Source organism: Geotrypetes seraphini, chromosome 1 (assembly GCF_902459505.1).
Source record: "Geotrypetes seraphini chromosome 1, aGeoSer1.1, whole genome shotgun sequence".
Lineage (NCBI taxonomy): Eukaryota > Metazoa > Chordata > Amphibia > Gymnophiona > Dermophiidae > Geotrypetes > Geotrypetes seraphini.
In genome coordinates, this window is record NC_047084.1 from 525,593,187 (window position 1) to 525,613,674 (window position 20,488).

General features: G+C 42.3%; 1 protein-coding gene across 1 annotated transcript in view; it reads left to right on the plus strand.

Moving 5' to 3' along the window:
- Positions 1–20,488, plus strand: part of CEP120 (centrosomal protein 120) — a 247,075-nt gene that overhangs the window by 213,357 nt on the left and 13,230 nt on the right. The gene's annotated exons all lie outside the window — the stretch shown is intronic.

Here is a 20,488-nt window from a genome sequence, read left to right on the forward strand (position 1 = left end):
ATTCAATATAAAATCATAACTGAGGCTTGTGTGGATGGGATCAGATGATTAGTGGGGACCAACTCGCGGAGATGGGGCGGAAACGGGGTTTTTAAATTTTAGTCCTAGTAGTTTGCCGGTCCACAAAATAATTCTTTTTTTTCTGCCGGTCCACAGGTGTAAAAAGGTTGAAGAACACTGCTCTAGAACAGTGATTCCCAACCCTGTCCTGGAGGAACACCAGGCCAATCGGGTTTTCAGGCTAGCCCTAATGAGTATGCATGAGAGAGATTTGCATATGATGGAAGTGATAGGCATGCAAATTTGCTTCATGCATATTCATTAGGGCTAGCCTGAAAACCCAATTGGCCTGCTGTTCCTCCAGGACAGGGTTGGGAATCACTGCTCTAGAAGATGAAAGTTATAATTTGTCTATTGTTGTAATCCTTGGATGACAGGATCTGATAGCATTCCAGCATAGAGGGATTGAAGGATCAAATATTCCATAAAGGAATTTAAAAACGACACATGCACACTTAAACTGTATCCTATAACAAACTGGGAGTCAATGAAGCTTTCTCAACAACGGGGACACATGATCGTACTTTCTCTTTCCAAAGATAAATTTGGCCGCTTTATTCTGTGACTCATAGTCCAGGTCCTGCAGAGCCTGGGTTGGATAGTGAATTTCTAAAAGAGCCAACTGATTCCATCACAATCTCTAGAATACTTGGGGGGTCTTTTTCAACATGGCAGAAGGTTGTGTCTATCTACCAGAGGCATGCAGACAGAATTACGACTCTATAGATACACAAAATGGTGCTTTTAAATTACACTGCATATACAAATGATGGTCAGAACCTGCATACTTGTACGCAACTCAGATCACTTAGATTGGGTAATATATCAAAGAAAATTTAAACTTCATAGATTGATTTTTGGGAAGTGCATAGGCTGAGCTGCAATTTATATACATACATTTATACCTGCTCCCACTTAGGTCCAAATGACTGAGGCTTCATTTTAGCCACAATTTCTGCAGCTTTTAAGGGACAATTTTGTAAAGACACAAATATGTATCTATCTTCATAAAAACAGGCTATTGTTTGATCTTTCAATCTAGGCAATCTGTTTTGAAATTACTCAAATAGTAAGTTTTAAAAGCATTAGGCTTTACATGCAGAACAAAGATTTTATAAAATATATGGGCAAACTTACACACATGGGGATAGTTCTATAAATGATGCTCTAAATTCAGCGCCCTCCAAAAATGGCACTGAACAGTATTCTATAATGGGTGTTTTTGGGATTGCCCTTTACAGAATAGTACATAACACCAGGCAGCAAAGAAAGCAAACAGGATGTTGGGCATGATAAAGAAGGGGATCATGAGTAGATCGGAGGACATCATAATGCCGTTTTACAGAGCAATGGTCAGACCACACTTGGAATACTGTGTCCAACACTGGTCTTCCTACCTAAAGAAGGATATAACCCTGCTGGAGAGGGTGCAAAGACGAGCCACAAAGCTAGTTAAAGGTATCAAGAACTTGAGCTACAAAGAACGCCTCGGAAAACTGGGATTGTTCACCCTCGAGAAGAGAAGACTGCGAGGGGACATGATAGAGACTTTTAAAATACTAAAAGGATTCGACAAAATAGAGCAAGAAACATTGTTATTCACATTGTCCAATGTGACTCGGACAAGAGGTCGTGGATTGAAGCTGAGGGGCACCAGGCCCAGGACAAATATCAGGAAATTCTGCTTCGCACAATGAGTGGTGGACACTTGGAATGCACTCCCGGAGGAGGTTGTGATGGAGACCACCATTCTGGGATTCAAGGGCAAGTTGGATGCACACCTTCTCGCAAATCACATTGAGGGATACGAGTAAACAAGGTTTCTCAACAGGGAACACCTGGCTTGGCTTCCGCGGGTGCGGATCGCCGGACTGGATGGACCTAGGGTCTGATCCGGTGAAGCCATTTCTTATGTTCTTATGTACACCAACTGAAAACAGGTTTAAATCCCGGTGTGTAAGTTGGGCATCGATCCTTCCAATTCTAAACACACTGCACACATTTTAAGGGAGTGCCCATCCTCTGGCCATTCCCCTTTCCACATCCATGTGGAAAAATTTGAGCACTATTCTATAAAAGAGTGCACGGGTGTGCTTTCCCACATATCTGTTGGTTTTACCCCTTTTGGTACCTTGTATCCATTGTAATGTTTTTTCATGCTGAAAATTTGGCACCAAATAGAATTATTCCCATACAGCCTGAAGGCATGTAAGTTTACTCTGAAACTAGATTGTGACAAGATAGATTTTATAACTCATTTGTTGAAGACGGAAAAATAATTTTTAAAAAAGCATTCTCATATGGTAATTTAATTCTAAATCAGAATCTAGGATTACACCTAAAATTCTACATGCATTATCTGTTCTCAAAATTTCACCAGATGTTAACTCTCATAATTTTCAAAATCAATAAATTTTGTCTTAGCCATAGCCATATTTAGTTTTAAAAAGTTTTACCTAGCCCAATCGTTAATTTTACAACTTACTAATATATTCTGGAACATTTATAGTTGTTTCCTTGAGTGGGAAGAGTATAATATAAGGAAGGTGATGATGATGAACCTGGAGGCACACCACAACTAGCTTTTCATATTTCAGATAATTCTTGCTACTTGATATATTCTCCCTTTCAAAAATCCTTTCAACCACTGGAAAGCATTACTATAAATGCCTAACTCACTCAACCTATATAGCATTGACCAATAATCCACTGTGTCAAACACAGCAAAAACATCAAACTGCAGTACCACTGCTTCTCACCACATGCTTAAGTGCTCCTGCATAGCAGAAACCATCTTAACAATAGTGTCCCAGTACTATGAAAGGCTCTAAAACCATGTTGAGTGTTATGTAATATTCCAACTTGAATACATTTATTAATTGATAACCAGTAGTTCGAGCAATTTAGAAATCCAGGGCATATTTTCTATTGGTTTAAAATTTCCAGGTTTAGAAAGATCTGCCTTTACTCCATACCATACCATACAACCTCTAATATACCACATATTTCATCATGGATTCAATGTGGTTTACAATAAAGATACTTAAACTCAATAAAACATTTGAACTGAAAAAATACAACAAATAGAATTCATAAAGATTAAGAAAAAAAGATAGTTTGGGGTTTTTTTAAAAAAACATTTTCCAAAAGTGATAATACGAATCCAGTTGATGCAGTTTTAATGGCAGACTATTCCAGATTTTGGGAACATGATATTTAAAAGTAGATTCATATAGCTTTATCCACAAACATGCTGTGAAGAAGGAAAAGCCACTTTAAAATGTGGTATTTTAGAATTATAAAAAGAAATTGTAATTTTAATATCCCAAGACTAATCCATCTGAATTCTTACTATGTATCACCTTATGGGTCATACATGAATCTTTAAATTGAACTTTTTTAATGACAACCAATGTAACTTTCATAAGTGGACTGACAATATTAAATTGATTTAATCAAAAAATTAATTTAGCCACTATATTCTGAAGTAATTGCAACCTCTTATACTCCTTCTCTGTTATGCAATACAGAGTTGCAATAATTCAAGTATGGAAGTAATACAGCTTGTACGGCAATCCTAAAACTAGTCTGACTTAAAATTGATCTTATTGTTCTTAACTGTCATAATCTAAAGAAAAATTTCTTAACTAGTGAATTAATCTGGTCAACAAAAGTAAGATCAGAATCCAGAATAACAGCTTTCAATGTTTTCTCAATCTTGATACTTTCTCTTGTATCTAGCACCAAATCAAAAACACTCTGTAATCACCAAACCAAAGTACCCTAGCCTTCATTTTGAGTTTAAGGAAATTCCTCTGTGTCCTCATACTTGGGTCTTCAATTATCTTTCTTCCATACAACATGGTGTCATTAAAAGAATCTTTCGCTAAGCAGAGAAAAAAAATATTACATTAGATTAGTGTCGTTTATTCCACCAATACCTTCGGTTCTAGGCGGATTACAAAAGAATTGGTCTGGGCATACCTAGTGAAAAATTACAAGTTATTTCATAAGTTCTGTTCCTTAGAAACTCTGTAAATCAGTTCAATACCATACAATGTATATCTAATTATGTCAATTTAAGAATTAGTAAAGTGTGATCAACTGTATCGAATGCAGCTGAAATATTGAACTCTAACAAGGCAGATTGTTTACCCTTACTTAAATAAGATTTCACTTTTGATGTCAATTCTAACAATAAGAATTCTGTACTATGCATAACTCAAAATCCATGCTGAGAGCTGTAAATACCATCAGCTGAATGTAAATAATCTGATAGTTGTAAAGTAACACAGAATTCAAGGAATTTTGCAGGCCATGGTATTCCTGCTACTGGTCTAAATCTAATGCCCAAGCCTTTGGTATAGGAGTTAATACAATAGCAGATAACATTTTGGGGTAAATACCCTTTTTTAAACTTACATTAACAAAATTTGTCAACCACAACAAAAATTCTGAAGGTATATAATCTGACATTCTTTTTGAAAAACAATTTATTTTACAATGATTTTGTCCCTTGTCATGGAGTTAGGACTATGCTTGATCAGTAAAGGTTCAGAATATTTAAGAGGAATTCTATGTAAATCTGTGTCACTTCGCTTTTGATTTCGCTCATTGGCTACCAATTAAACATCAGTTGATATTTAAAATCTTACTTCTCACCTTTAAAGCTAGACAAGACCATACTCCAGCATTTATAGACAGATTACAGTATTTACTCCTTATGTTCCTATAAGGACACTTTGTTCTAGCCAACAAAATCTTTTAAATGTACCTTCTGCTTGCTATAATTACCTACAATACTTTTCGTAAAACTATGTTCTCGGTAACAGCTCCCACATTATGGAATGCTCTTCCATCACAACTTCTTCAGGAAACCTCTTTAGCTAAATTCAAGTCTAGTCTTAAAACTTCTTTATTTAAAGATGCGTACAGTATCATAATAGGCTATTTTAGAATGAAACACTAATTTCACAGTCTGACTACTACTACTACTACTATCTATCTATTAATTATTTCTATAGGGCTACCAGACACATGCAGCTCTGCACAGAATCACAAAGAGTAAGAAAACAGTCCCTGCTCAAAAGAGCTTACAATCTAAATAGGCAAGAGAGACAAACATGTCATGGATACAGTTAAGAGGAACGGTTAATCAGCAGGCTGGGTTGGAGGACAGAGGAGTAAGGTTAAGGATTGAAAGCCTTTGTCCTCTTTTCTAATGTAGTTTCCTCTCACTCTTTTTTCTATCAAGATATTAGTTCCTCCCTTTTTCCTTTTATTATTTTTCCTTAGTGTCCCATTTTAGAATTTTTATATTTTTTTATTATTATTGAGTTAATTATTTTATGTTTCCCCATTATCTTTAATTGTACACCGCTCAGATAGTTATGTGCAATTTATCAAGACTAAAATAAACTTGAAACGTTATAGTTTACATAAAAAATCAAAATATCCCAATGCAAATTTTAGAAGTGAATTAGAGAAGGGGGGGAGTGATTCTTCAAATATTGCAGTCTTAATATATTGCCTCAGAATAGATATTTTCAGGGGAATCTAAGATGGCCACCACGTTGCAGCGGTACAAAATGCTGATTTTTCTTCCTCTTTATTTCCCTTTAATTTTGAGAAGATTGAGGAAGTAAAAAGTGGGTCAGAAGCACAAGTTGTCTAGACCCCATCCTTTACCAACTGTAGGCTTGATAAGCTCATTTATTCACCAAGCAGGATATTAATTTTCTTGTCCAAAGCATGGTTTGCTGGAAGAGTCTGCCAGAGGGAGAGTGGAGGATGGTTCCTTTGGGCCAGAGGTTACACTGCTTAGTGCATCTTTCAGCTTCATTGAGATTTAGTTCAGTTCCTCCACATCATCACCCTTGAAAACCATTTCCGATTCAGGTAGATCTCTTACATCTTCTTCCGTAAAGTTTGCAGACGACACAAAACTCTGCCAGGCAATCAGATCGCAGGAGGACAGTGAGGAACTCCAGAGCGATTTGTGTCGGTTAGAAAAATGGGCGGAGAAATGGCAGATGAAGTTCAACGTGGAGAAATGCAAGGTAATGCATTTAGGCAGTAAAAATAAGGAATACGAGTACAGAATGTCAGGTGCAACTCTGGGAAAAAGTGAACAAGAAAGGGATCTGGGTGTACTGATAGATAGGACCCTGAAGCCGTCGGCACAATGCGCGGCAGCGGCAAATAAGGCAAATAGAATGTTGGGCATGATAAAGAAAGGAATCTCGAGTAGATCGGAGAAAGTTATAATGCCGCTTTATAGGGCAATGGTCAGACCCCACTTGGAATACTGCGTCCAACATTGGTCTCCCTACTTAAAGAAGGATATAAAACTGCTGGAGAGGGTGCAGAGACGAGCAACTAAACTAGTGAAGGGTATGGAGAAACTGGAATATGAGGATCGACTTAAAACACTGGGATTGTTCTCCCTTGAGAAAAGGAGACTGCGTGGGGATATGATCGAGACCTTCAAAATACTGAAAGGAATCGACAAAATAGAGCAGAGAAGATTATTTACATTGTCCAATTTGACACGGACAAGAGGACATGAAATGAAGCTAAGGGGGGGCAAGTTCAGGACTAATATCAGGAAGTTCTGCTTCACACAGAGAGTGGTTGACATCTGGAATACTCTCCCAGGGGAGATTATTGCGGAATCGACAGTCCTAGGCTTCAAAAGCAAACTAGATGCATATCTCCTTGAGAGAGGCATATAAAGATATGGTTGGCTATAAAATAAGCCAGGTGTATACCTAGCAGGGCCTCCGCGTGTGCGGATCGCCGGACTTGATGGACCGAAGGTCTGATCCGGAGATGGCGCTTCTTATGTTCTTAAGATCAGAGCAAATAATTCATTCAGTCTCTCCGATATTGCCTTATCTTCCCTGAGCGCCCCTTTTGCTCCTTGATCATAACAAAGGTCCCACGGATTCCCTCACAGGTTTTCTGCTTCTGATGTACCTAAAGAAATTGTTATGAGTTTTTGCCTCTTTGGTAAGTTTCTCTTCTTATTCTTTCTTAGCTTTCTTTATCAATGCTTTGCATCTAACTTACCAGTGCTTGTGTCTCTTCTTATTTTCTTCATTCGGATCCTTTTTCCATTCTTTAAGGGATTTTTTTTTTGCTCTAATAGCCTCTTTCACTTCACCATTTAACCATGCCGGCTCTTATTTCCTCCCTTTCAACCTTTGCTAATACATGGAATACATCTGGTCTGGGTTTCCATGATGGTATTTTTAAATAACATCCATACCTGGTTTACAGTCCTAACCTTTGCAAATGATGCTTTTTAGCTTCTTTTTAACCATTTTCCTCATTTTATCATAGTCTTCCTTTGAAAATTAAATGCCTCTTCAGTAGATTTCTTATACCTTTCTCTTGGATTTTTGCAGTCCTAGTTCATGACCATGCATTTTTTTAGCATAAAATCTTAGCTTCCAATTACTTGACTATTCTTTAAGCTTCACTAGATCCTTCCTCTTATTATCCACACCCTTCAGAGTGTCTACCCTATTACAGAGTTTGGTATCATCCACAAAAAGACAAATTTTACCAGATAGGCCTTCTACAATATCACTTAAAGATGTTAAGAGCCAACCCAAGGACTGATCCCTGAGGCACTCTAACAGCATCCTTTTCCTCCAAGCAAACTACATTTACCACTACCCTCTATCTCCTTCCATGTAACCGTTTTTTAATCCAGTCCATCACTTTAGGTCCCATATCAATTGTACTCTGGTTCTTTATCAACCACCTGGGTATAACTGTGTCAAAGGCTTTGCTAAAATCCAAGTATACTATATGTAGCACCCCTTTATCCAACTGTTTGGTCACCCAGTCAAAGAAACCACCAGATTTGTCTGACAAGATCTGCCTCTTGTAAAAACATGCTGCCTCGGGTCCTGCAGTCCATTTGATTCTAGAAATCTCATTATCCTTCACTTTAGAAGCATTTCCATTTGTTGACTCACTACCAAGGTCAGACTAACCGACCTGTAATTCCCAATCTTCTCCTTACTTGTGCAGAGGGACCACATCTGCCCTTCTCCAGTCCTCCAGGACCATTCCATACTCTAAAAGATACATTGAATATATGGGACAACAGAGCCACCAGAACCTCTTGAGTTCCTTAGGTAGCCTCAGATGTATCCCATCAGGCCCCATTGCTTTGTGTATTTCTGATTTAGCTAGCTCCTCAAACTTTTTCTGAAAATGTTTTCTGGGCTACCACATTTGTGGGTTTTTTTTTTGTTTTTTTTGCGGTCCTACCCCTTGGTCTTTCATTCATGAAAACAGAACAAAAATAATTGTTCAGCTTTATCCTTATAAGTTTTTACATATTTGTTCTCTTCACCCTTGAGCTTCATAATGCCATTTTTACATTTCCTCTTATCACTTACATATCTAAAAAAGTCTTGTCCCCCAGTTTTACTGTATTGACTATCTTTTCTTCCATTTGCATCTTTGCTTTTATGACAGCTTTATCAGCTTCTTGTAGCTTTTCCACATATTTTTGCCTGTCTTCCTTTTTCTGCGACGTCTTGTAATTCTTGTAATCGGGTCTTGTAATCGGGTTGGGCCCATGTGCCTCAGGCCCCGCCCCCAGGTGGGACCTAAGGCTCCCGGGCCTATTCTGATTGGCCCAGGCGCCTTAGGCCCCACCAGTAGGCGGAGCTTTGGGACGGATGGGCCAATCCGGCCTCATTCCGTCGTTGGCTGCCTGCCGGACAGGCGAGTTTGATTCCCGTCTGTCCGGCCAACTAAACAAAGGTACGGGGAAGGGGGGGTGGGGGTGTCGTGGGGGTCAGCCAGGAGGGTCGCGGGTTGGCTGGGGGGGGCGGTCGGAGGTTCTTGGGGGGGCAGTCGTTGGGGGGAGGGGGGGTTTGCGTCGAGGGCAGGAGGGCCTGGGATCCCTCCTGCCCATAATGTAGTGCGGGGTGGGGGTAGGGGGTCGCCGTGGCCAGGAGGGTTTGGGCTCCCTCCTGGCCCGATATTGTCGGTGAGTTGGGGAGTCAGGGGGGCAATAGGGCTTGAGCTCCCTCTTGCCCCGATCGTGTCGGGTGTCGGGACCGCCAAGAGGAAGCAGCAGGACACCGGTAGGAGCTTCTATATGATGGGGGGGGTCGGGAGGCTGTGGGGGTGCGGGTGCGGGTGGGGGTGCGTGCGAGCGGTCCTTCGGGGTGGGGGTGCGAGCGGTCCTGTGGGGGGTGAATCTGACGTCGGGGGGGGGAACTATGTAAAAAAAATTTTGTACAATGCGCTCACGCATATAACGTGCGAGGGTATGTGTGGTACGTAAAAACCACGTATAACGCGCGCGTTATATGCGAGAAAATACGGTATATTTTGAGGACTTGAGCTTTTCTTTCTTAATTTTGATATATTGTTATATTTCCTGGTTATATTGTGGGTAATAATTACCCTATATCTATACAAATTATTTTGCTTGATTGTTAAATGTTTGAAAGCCTATAAAAAATAAAATAAGATATTTTTAAAGTGCATATGCTGCATTTGTTTAAAGTAATGTAGACACAATCATCTAACATCTGTAGTGTCTTGTCTTGCTTGTTCACTCTGAGTAATTAATTTGATTAATTTTTAAGTTATTTAGCCAAGGATGATGTGTAAATCTTCCTTAGAAAAACAGTTGGCTAAAAACTGTGTCTTGAAACCATCCAGACCCTCCTACTTACTTGTCAGCTTTTGGTTATTTTCAGAAAACTTTAGTTGAGTTCCTTAGCTTCAGTCATAAGATTTTCCCACAGACTTGTATGCTATGTTTGAGTGGGAGAGTGACTGGTGGCTGCTATTTAGCCATTGTTTAGTCTAGCGTATGTATGTTTACATCTCACAGTTAGATTTATAGGCAGCAGTGACAAAATAGACTGTGCTCATTTCATTAAGAATCCTCTTATCCAGAGCACCTGGTAGATCGGAGAATTTTTTACTATCTATAACTGAATTTTTAATATTCTATTGAATGCAGCTAATTTAAAATGTTATGAATTGTGGTAACTTTATTTTTAAGTAAATTTACCAGAAAACATTTTATCTTAAACAAATTAACCAATTAATATATAATATATCTTTTCATTTGGATCTTGGGAGGGTGAATTTAAAACAGATATTATGCTGTCACTAGAAACATAGAATGAAACAATAGGCACTATTAATGTAAATTTCGAATGAAGACTATACTCATATACCAATATAGAACAAGCAAGAAGTTATCTTACAGTTTTGCCAGACTTCATTCTGTCTAATTCAGCAGTACTTACAAGTCCTCAGCGGGCCACCACATCCAGACGACATCTGTTCCCTCCCGACTAGCGTCAAATATATTGAGCTAAGTATTCTTAGCATATATCTAAATAATATTTATAAAAAGTTTCACTCAGAAAGATTTATAAGATTGTTTATCGGGTCCGATGAGGATTTGGAGCATAAAGCCACATACAATGAAATGGTTTGAGTATGTGGTGGCCCGCTGAAGACTTGTAAGTACTGCTGAATTAGACAGAATGAAGTCTGGCAAAACTGTAAGATAACTTCTTGCTGGTTCTATATTGGTACTAGAAACATAGAAAGATGACGGCAGAAAAGGGCCAAGGCCCATCAAGTCTGCCCACTCTATAGACCCTCCCCTTAAGATTAGCCAATGTTTTGCCCTGACCCACGTAGGGATCCCACATGGGTGTCCCATTTATTCTTAAAATCTGGCACGCTGCTGGCCTCGATTACCTGTACTGGAAGCTTGTTCCATTGATCAATCACTCGCTCTGTGAAGAAATACTTCCTGGTGTCGCCGTGAAATTTCCCGCCCTTGAGTTTGAGCGGGTGCCCCCTTGTGGTTGAGGGGCCTCTGAGAAGGAAAATGTTATCTTCCACTTCTATACGTCTGGTGACGTATTTAAACGTCTCAATCATGTCTCCCCTCTCCCTGCGTTCCTCGAGAGTGTAGAGCTGCAAATTGTTTAGTCTTGCTTCGTACGAGAGACCTTTAAGTCCTGAGACCATTCTGGTGGCCATCCTTTGGACCGACTCGACCCTCTGCACGTCTTTGCAGTAATGTGGCTTCCAGAATTGCACGCAGTATTCCAGATGAGGTCTCACCATGGTCCTGTACAATGGCATTATGACAGCAGGCTTTCTGCTGACAAAACTTCTACGGATGCAACCCAGCATCTGCCTTGCCCTTGAGGAAGCCTTCTCCACCTGATTGGCAGATTTCATGTCTGCACTAATGATTACTCCTAAATCTTGTTCCGCTGAAGTCCTGGTCAAGGTCTCCCCGTTCAAGGTATAAGTTCTGCACGGGTTTCTGCTACCTAGGTGCATGACCTTACACTTACCAGCATTGAAGCCCAGCTGCCAGGTTGAGGACCAGCATTCCAATGTATGCAGGTCCTGCGCCATACTATCTTGTAAATTGCTCTCGCTTACCATATTACATAGTTTGGCGGCGTCGGCGAATAATGTTACTTTACCTTGAAGCCCTTGAGTCAGATCTCCTATGAATATGTTGAAGAGGAACGGACCCAAGACCGAGCCCTGCGGCACCCCGCTGGTCACCTCCGATGTCTCAGAGAAAGTACCGTTAACCATCACCCTCTGAAGTCTGCCACTCAGCCAATCATTGACCCATGCCGTTAGAGTCTCTCCTAACCCCATCGATTTCATCTTGTTTAACAGTCTGTGGTGTGGGACGCTGTCAAAAGCTTTACTGAAGTCTAGGTACACTAAGCATAAGATGTTCTTAACTGAGTCAGAGCAAAGGTCCTTCAAGCTTCACATCCTTGTCTCAGACAGTGGCTAATCCAAGTCACAAGGATCACTTGAAATTTTTCAGGAAATGTTGATTAAAAATAAAACAAACCTTATAAAAAACAAAAACTTGCAGACTATTTTAGATTCATTTGGACCAATTTCTTACATATTTTTCAAGAAGACCACAGATTGGAATGCCCTCTCAAATGGGTAGCATCATAAGCAGAAACAAGGGAAAGCTCTTTCCTAGGCCTTTTAGAAAAAAAACATTTAGCTTCACTTTACATCTCTCCCATGGGGCCACTTCAGTTTATTCTCCATCTGTTTTCCTTTTATTTTCTTGTTTTAATTAAAAGCTTTCTTAATGCACAGTGCTTATGGTTTCTGCATTTGGGTCGCTTCTCAATTGTTCCCTTATAGTCATGTTTATCGGGTTTTTTGGTGTATTTAAAAATAATTTTTTAACAGTTTAAATTGTCTGCATCTGTTTTTCATTAGCAGCTCAATCTGGTCTTTTTTCCTTCAAAATTGAGTTATTCAATTTTGCATAGACTGTTTTCTGACAGTTTGGTCCTTAAGAAGTTCACAGCATGTTTAAGAAAGGTAGGCTAGCTGGCTATAATATGGGTCTCTTTACTGAACTGTGTTAAGGTGTTAGCATGGGCTGTACCACATGCTAATGGCTACTACAGTTAGCTGCTCAACACAAGTAGGGATGGATTATGGGTGTGATGGGGCATGGAGTGGAGGAGTGGCTGACTATAAGACAGGGGTGTCAAACTCAATCACATAAGGGGCCGAAATCTGAAAAAAAGGCTATGCCACGGGCAGAAATTTTTATTAAGATAATTAGGGGTCATTTAATTAAGGTACGCTAACCGATTTAACGCGTGCTAAATGTGCACCTTAATAAAAGGGCCCCTAAGTGACTAAGGCTTAGTCTTAGTAGAAGTATAGAGTTACAACATCTCCAACCCCACACCAGCTCTGTGGTGTAAACAAAATAAATATTGTTATCACAAAACAGAAAATAAAATTCTTTGTTCTACCTTTTGTTGGTCCCAGGCTCCGATTGTCTTCTGATAACTTGCTTGCCAGGGTCTCCTGCCCATTTGTCGTTTTCTTCTTTCTCTATCCATCTTCCATCTCTGTCCTCCCCTTCCGTTTCCCTTCCCTCCCCCAGAGGTCTGGCATCTTTCCTTTTTTCATGTCCACATCCGCAGCTGCAGCAATGGACCCCACCATCCCCAGATCCACCATCTGTCCTTTTCTCAACTACCCTTTCATCCAGCATCTCTCCCTGCTTCCCCACAACCCCAGGGTCCACCATCTCTCCTCCCAACTATCCTCCTATCCAGTAGCTCTAGCCTCCCTCCACAACATCCCTTGTGTCCAACTTTTCTCTTTCTGTTCCTTCCCTCTCTCCCTCTCCTCTGTTTTATTTCTTCCCCACCTCACCCTCCACTCAGTCCGGCATATGCACATCTGGACCCCTTCTTCTCTCCAGGTAATTCTACACCCGAACCCATCCCTGTCCCCGAAGGCCTGTATGTTTCTCCCCCCCCTTTCTTCCCGGTCTCACCTTCAGAATAGGCCTGCCGTTCCTACCTTCCCTCCATCCCGGCTTCCTGGTCTCTTCTGGCCCACTGGCACGAACCGCTGCTCTTCATTCGCATCTGCCTTCACCTGGTCTCCTCTTCAAAGCAGCCTGCTGAGGATCGCCGGCCAGCTGTAGCGAACCTCGCAGGCCGCTCTCCAGCTCGGTAGCACGTTCCCTCCGACGCGATCTCGTATGTCAGAGGAGGGATGCGATCCCGTCAGAGGGAACATGCTACCGAGCTGGAGAGCGACCTGCAAGGTTCGCTGCAGCTGGCCGGCGATCCTCAGCAGGCTGCTTTGAAGAGCAGACCAGGTGAAGGCAGATGCAAATGAAGAGCAGCGGCGGTAGCGATTTGTGCCGGCGAGCCAGATTTACTATAAAGTTTTAAATGTCTGGCGGGCCAATTTTGAACATCCCGCAGACCAGAGTTTGACATGTGCTATAAGAGCTAGTGCATGGATCAGTACTGCACCTAGTAGTCATCACTGCTTGATAGTGTGGCTGCACTTAACACTATCTCACCCATATTGGAATTCATAGAGGTTCAGCTAGATACAGCTCAGACAAGTCTCTCATCAGAAAAGATGCTAAATCAACAGATATCAGTATGATATTTACTGAGATTATTGGGACATATGGATTCAGCATGCGTCTGTTTATGGAAGCTTTAAGGAGCATTAGGTTTGATTAATGCAGTTGTCCAGGTTAGTGCTGCCCGATTCGAATCAATTCACCGATTCACTTTGGGTGAATCGATTCAAAACAAAACAAAAAAAATCGGCTTCCCGATTCAGACCCTCGCCCCCTAAAGTAGGAGCGGCAGCGCTGCTCGTGCTGACCAGCTGCTGCCGTACCTGCTTTAGAGGGCAAGGAGGGAGGGTCAGTCAGGAAGTGCTGCTGTTGGCTTCCCCCTGGCCTCCCCGAAGGACTGCACCCCCCTCCCCCGGGAAGGCCTCCGTGTTCCCCCTGGCCTCCCCACACTGTTTACCTTATAGTTTCAGCCTGCAGCGAAGATCGCGGCTACAGCGTCTTTGCAAACTGCTTCAAGGCTGTTTCCTCCACTGAGATCCTCTGAGGAAGAGGCGGGACTGCAGCAGAGGAAACAGCTTAAAGCACTTTGCAAAGATGCTGTAACCGTGATCTTCGCTGCAGGCTGAAACTATAAGGTAAACGGTGCGGGGAGGCCAGGGGGAATAGACCTGTAAGAGGGGGGAAAGGCTTTCAAAGAGGGGGCAGGCCAGGGATGGTGGCACAGATCTTCAGGAAGACAGGCAGGCCTTTAAAGGGGGGACAAGCCTTCAAGTGGGGGACAGGCCAGGGATGGTGGCATAGGCCTTCAAGGGGGGTGCAGACTTTTAAGGGGGGGGGACAGGTCTTTAGGGGGGACATGCAGGGATGGTGGCATAGGCCTTCAGGGGGGACAGGCCTTAAGGGAGGACAGGCCTTAAGGGAGGAACAGACCTTCAGGGGAGGGGGGCCCTAGTGTAGAAGTACACGAAGGGAGGGAGGGAAGGAGGGGTTCAAAGAGATGTGCATATGCTGGACTTTGGGGGGGAAGAAGTAATGGGTCTAAAAATAGAGGAGACAATGGGATTTAGGGAGGGAAGGAACAAAAAGAGAGAGAAGTTGAACGCAAGGGATGGTGTGGAGGGGGGGATAAAGTAACTGGATAGGAGGGTAGTTGGGAAAAGAAAGGGAGATATGCTGGGTGAAAGGGTAGTTAAGAAAAGGTGGATTTGTGAATGGAGGCAAAAAAAAAAAGAAAGATGCCAGACCTCCGGGGGAGGGAAGGGAAATGGGAGGGGAGGACAGAGATGGCAGATGGATGGTTAGCACAGAGAAAGAAGAAGACCCTGGCAAGCAAGTTAACAGAAGACAACCAGAGCCTGGGACCAACAAGATTTGAATAATGACCAGACAACAAAAGGTAGAAAAACTAATTTTATTTTCCATTTTGTGATTACAATATGTCAGATTTGAAACGTGTATCCTGCCAGAGCTGGTGTTAGACCGCAAACGTGAGCTAGGATTTAACAGAGAGAGGAAAAGTCTTTTTTGTTTGTTTATTTTGTTTACACCACAGCACCAGTGTGGTTAGGAGAAGGCAAAGGGGGTGAAGAGGCTATAAAATAAACCCACCAGGATGTTTGAAAAAAAAACCAAAAAAAAAACCACCCAATTGGGCAGGAAAATCGAAACAAAATTTTTTTTCCTGAATTGGGCAACACTAGTCCAAGTCTTGCCACATCTAGGTGGAACAGACATTTCAGTTATCATGCTATGGCTTTCTTCAGGGTATCCTGTGAGGTCTGCAGTTTGTCTTTATGTATAGTGAGAAGAATTAGAGGCAATAGAAATAGCAAGATATCTTAATAACTTCACAAGAGACAAAGGGCTCATTATAAACAAAGCATGGCAACTGCTCATTCAAAAAAAATTTAGTGTAAAAAGGACTGTTGCTGAGAGCAAATGTCTTCCACCTTCCCAAAGTTTTAGAATTTGACCTAGAGAAATTACCCCACCTTCTCCAGAGGCAGTTCTGGCCCAATAAATTTCTAATCTCAAATTTAAAAATTGTGACCAATATACTTTAAATGTATATATAATATAAGTATAATACCAATATAATATAAATGTACTTTTTCATCAAAATTCAAATTTGTGACCAATGTACTTTATCGTCTCAATTTTTCAATGTCATCTTCTTCCCTAAGGAAACTACCTATCTCAAACCCCAGCCAATCAGGTTTGAGAATCCGCTATATAAAAAGATAAACCTCAGATATCACGGCATATCCTAAAGAGAGCCACAGCATGAATGCTGAATTTTCAGTTCTAGTTATTCAGACATATCAAAATCTGGACAACTGCAGCATTATGACACCAGCTGCTTAAATAAGAGAACAGTATTAGATTTATTCATCTACTTGGTTCTAGTATGCAGCATTTTAGTGGAACCTCTCAATGCCTTCTCTCTTCCATGTTATAAAACACCTCATTCTCCTGCCCGAGTATAAACATAACATTTCCCCTTATTGGTAGCAGGCCCATCATGGCAGGGTTTCCTCCCAATGCTTGAACTAGCCATTTCCATGCACCCTGTAATGGATGTAACAAAATACTATCCTTAAGCCATTTAGGTATTTGTGATCTACTGTATTTTTCGCTCCATAAGACACACTCCCCACCCCCACGAAAAAGTGGGTAGAAATGTAGGTGTAGCGAATATAACAATTTTTTAACAACCCCCCCTCCCCTCTGGCTATTCTAGGGCCTCCGAGTCATATGGTTCTCTTGACTTCAGATTGGAAGGGTGTATATTCTCTTACACCCCTCCAATCTGAAGTTTGGGCTAAACTCTCACAGAAAATTTAACTTGAACTGTTGTGTTGTTTGGTCCCTTTCTCTTGAGCCATTGGATAGCGACGGTGTGCAGGATCGTCAGGGAGCATGTGGAGGAAGGGGGAGCCAGGTGTTACAGCTTGTCCATCCCCACCTGACTTTACTCCTGCTTTTGTTTGGCTAATGTTTGAAACGTACGTATATGGGCTATCAGGGCCCAACTGGCTCCACTTCTATAGCTCAAAAGGTTTTGCTTCCTTCTCAGGATGTTAATCTTCCCAGGGCCGCACACTCTCTCGAACCTGAAGTCTGGCAGAAGGAATATTGGAATGACAGGAGGTCGTATTCGATGTTCTTACTCCCACGCAAAGATTTCTCGTTCTTGAAGGATGCTGGATCCCAGCAGTGGTCTTCGTATCAGGAGTCTTTGCACTTGGATTCTCCTCAGACTGCTGCTTTTCAGTGAACGGTTATGAGTAGTGCTAAACCACAGTCTACCTTTTCTCCCCCCCCTCATCCAGACATCACCATGATGCTGACGGAGTAGTGGGATGTCCCAGAGGGTTCCCTGCAGGTAATGTGGACAACTAAGTTGTGCCCACCTGCTCAGAGGTTTGATTCAGTTTCTCCGACTCATCAGTATTGAATACCATTTCTAGTACAGGTGCAGTTTCACCATTCATTGCTGGTGAAGTATTTGACAATGTTTATACAGTAGACAACTCCAAGGGGAAGTGGGGGGTATTTGACAAATTGTATCCTGTTGTTCATAAGAATTAACTGCTACAGGAAACTAACTTATCTTTCTCTATGAGGAAGTAGGGTACTTATTACTAGATGCACTAAAGTCAGTGATCGTTGCTAAACCTGTTTTCACAGCTTTAGAGACGATCACTTTTACTGACCCAATTCACAAAAAGGCTCACCGAGTGTTTCCCCCCTCTATCGCCATGAAAATTAACTAAAACCCCATGCAAAGTAGCCAAATGATTGATGCACTAACATCACTTGGCTATGCGAAAAAGAATAGGGGTTTTAGTTTTAGGAAAAAAACAGGTCTGCCTGGGTTTTTTTCAATAGCACACGCAAAATATTTGTCCCATAAGAAAAAATGAAAAAAAAGTTTCTCCAATGCCAATGATGGCCCTTTCTGATATCCCCCAATGATATCAGAAAGGGCCATCATTGGCATTGGGAAACTTTTTTTTCATTTTTTTCTTATGGGACAAATATTTTGAATGTGGTACCAGGAATCCCCCCCCCCCCACATGAGAGAAAATTGGCAGGAGGGATGCCCACTCCCTCCTTCCAATGGAGGCCCCTCCGAACCATCCCTACCTTCCCCCCTTAGGCTCCTCCCTCTGTATCCCATGTGAAGACAAGGAGAGCCTAAGGTCCCGATTTGCTCAGACGTTAGGCCCTTCCTTGTGCATCACATGGGATACAGAGCACCAGGGAGGAGAAGGCCTGGCATTTTTGACGGGCAGACTTCAGAGCTAGAGGGGCCATGCTTCCCTCCAGCTCCCAACATCTACCAAAGGGGGGATTGGGGAATAGGGGGGGTCAGGGGAGCATCCGGTGGCAGAAGGGAGTGGGCATCTCTCCTGCCTTTTTTTTCCCGGGAAGAGGGGGTAGGGTAGGGGCTGGTTCAGGAGGGAGGGCTCAGTTGGCAGGAGCAAGTGGGCATTTCTCCTGCCAATTTTCTCTTGTGTGGGGGGAGGGGATCACGTGAACCAGGTATTGCAGAAACCCAACACACTTTTCTCTTCTGCTCCTTTAGCTTGAATGAGGAACAAAAAGCCCCCTGCAGTTTTCATTTCCACAAGCGAACCATGCAGAAATCTTTCTGATCTGTTCTGCTTCCTTATTTCTTTCACTTAAAGTTTGTTTCTTGGATGGCCCTGGTGCCTAGAAACTAGTGCTCCCCGATTCAGGAAAAAAAATTTCAATGAGATTCAGCCTATTGAATTGATTATTCGATTTGATTTTCCTGCTCAATTGGGTGTTTTTTTCAAACATCCTGGTGAGTTTATTTTATAGCCTCTTCCCCCCCCTTTTTTCTCCTAACCACACTGGTGCTGAGGTGTAAACAAAATAAACAAAAAAGACTTTTCCTCTCTCTGTTAAATCCTAGCTCACGTTTGCGGTCTAACACCAGCTCTGGCAGGATACACGTTTCAAATCTGACATATTGTAATCACAAAACAGAAAATAAAATTATTTTTTCTACCTTTTGTTGTCTGGTCATTATTCAAATCTTGTTGGTCCCAGGCTCTTGTTGTCTTCTGATAACTTGCTTGCTAGGGTCTCCTTCTTTCTCCATGCTAACCATCCATCTTCTATCTCTGTCCTCCCCTTCCGTTTCCCTTCCCTCCTCCGGAGGTCTGGCATCTTTCCTTTTTTTCGTCTGTATCTGCAGATCCACCTTGTCTCAACTACCCTTTCATCCAGCATCTCTCCCTCCTTCCCCACCACCCCAGGGTCCACCATCTCTCCTTTTCTTTACCCAACTACCCTCCTATCCAGTATCTCTATCCCCCCATCCACACCATCACTTGTATCCAACTTCTCTCCCTTTCTGTTCCTTCCCTCCCTAAATCCTATTGTCCACCATCTCTATCCCCCCTCTCCTCTGTTTTTAAACCCATTATTTCTTCTCCCCAAAGTCCGGCATATGCATGTCTCTTTGAACCCCTCCCCTGAAGGTCTGTCCCCCCACCACCCAAAGGCCTGCACCACTCCCCCTGAAGGCCTGCCTGTCCTGCCTGAAGGCCTGTGCCACCACCCCCGAAGGACTACAGCCCCCTTCCTGGAAGGCCTGCGTGACCCCCTGACCTCCTGCGCATCCATTTATCTCATTTCAGCAGCCTGCAAAGACGATCGGGACAATCTAACCGTTGTGACATCACTGATGAGGATGGCTCTGATGAGGTTGGCTCTTTTTAGGGGGGAAGAGGGTAAAGGGAAGGAAGGTGAGATAGTGTTCAGAGCTTGGCAGAGAGGGGGGCTTGGTTCACAGCCAGGGAGGGAAGGGGGCTGGGTGCAGAACTTAGCAGGGATTGGGGCTGAGTGCAGAACCAGGCAGGGCATGGCACTTGAATATTAAGCCCCCGTCTTATATTAGAGTCAACCATTTTTCTCCTTGTTGGGGGGATAAATTGGGGTCTCGACTTATATTCGAGTATATACAATATTCTTATCTTCCCTGGACACCAGAAATATCTGAAATTTCACGTTCAATAGCATTTTCAGTTTGCGGCTCTACCTTCAGGTTGGCAATGGCCCTCCATACTTTTACCAAAGTGATAGCGATGGTAGCTGCATATCGCTGCAAAAAGGGGGTCCTGGTTCATCCATATCTGATATGATTGGTTGATCAGATTGCTGTCCAGACTGGAGTACGAGCAGACGGTGGAGACTATTGTGTGTGTCCTACAGCATTTGTGCTAGATTGCACAACTCATCAGGGAGTCCATTCTATACTTTAGCACCATCTATATAAAAAATCTTTGATCCAATATCTTCCAAGCTAATCATTTTAAAAGATGGAACACTTAGCAAAAATCTTATCGGCTGACTGTAAACAACTATAAGCGCTTAGTACTGAGCTAAAAAAGGGAAAGAGTCCCATAAACAGCTTTATGGATCAAGGACAATATCTTAACATTTTTATTACTAATTTATTAATAGAGACCCTGA